The sequence below is a fragment of the Fonticula alba genome (genome assembly GCF_000388065.1).
Source record: "Fonticula alba strain ATCC 38817 unplaced genomic scaffold supercont2.9, whole genome shotgun sequence".
Lineage (NCBI taxonomy): Eukaryota > Rotosphaerida > Fonticulaceae > Fonticula > Fonticula alba.
In genome coordinates, this window is record NW_009242979.1 from 449,754 (window position 1) to 450,730 (window position 977).

Genomic DNA, 977 nt, shown 5'->3' on the forward strand with positions numbered 1-977 from the left:
TGCCCCAACCTCTCCTGTGCCAGCGCTTGCGCGCGAATGTGGACAACCCTTTGTAGCTCGCTGTCGTGGTGTAATCTCCCTCCTTTGTGTGCATGGGGGGGGGAGGGGCAAAGGGCAGGAGGAGGCGCCCAGCCTCGGCCGAGCAGGGCTCGAGGCCCAGGCGCGCCGGGCCGCCAACCGGGCGCCCAGGGATGGCCTCACAAACAAACGCCCATCCGGGTCCTGGCCTTCGCTCATGTGCACGAGCCTCCAGACACATGCACGCACACATATATGCACACACACACACACACACCGGCACACCACTGGCCGCTCATTTGTTGTCATGTATACCCCAAACCCACATCACGAGGGGGATATTCGGCCGGCCAGCGGCCGGCGGCCAAACCCACACGCGCAGGCGCGCACACACCGCTCGACCGTATCTGGGCAGTGGCGGCGCGGCGCGGCGTGGGCCCGGGGTTTTCCCCCCCTCCCGGCGCCGAGCGGTTGGCTTGTTCCTGGGGTAGGGATGGCGCTGCAGGCGAAGAGGCGGACCCTGGGGCCACGCCGGCGGCCCGCGGCGCGGTGGCCCCAACGAAGTCCACCTAGTGGCCCTTTGCGCAATGGCCCGTCGGCTGGCCGGGGCCGGCATGGGGTGTGATACGTGTGTTGTGGCGGTGGGCATGTGGGTGTGTCTGTGTGTCTGGGCAAGCAGGCACCCTCACCCACACGCCCCCACACACGACACCGCCACCCAGGGGAACTACACCGACGGGTGCCTTATTATGGGGCCGGGCGGCCACGCCGCGCAACGCAGGCCCCCAACTCGCCCGAGACGACGGCGCCAGCGCGCCTGCTGCCGGACGGGCGCGCATCCGGACAATTGTGGGTGAGGTCGGCCTGCGTCGTCGGTGGCGAGCCCAACCGGGGGCCGGCAGGGGCGGGGGGGGGGGGGGGGGGGGGGGGGGGGGCGGCGGGCGAGGAGGAGGCCCGGG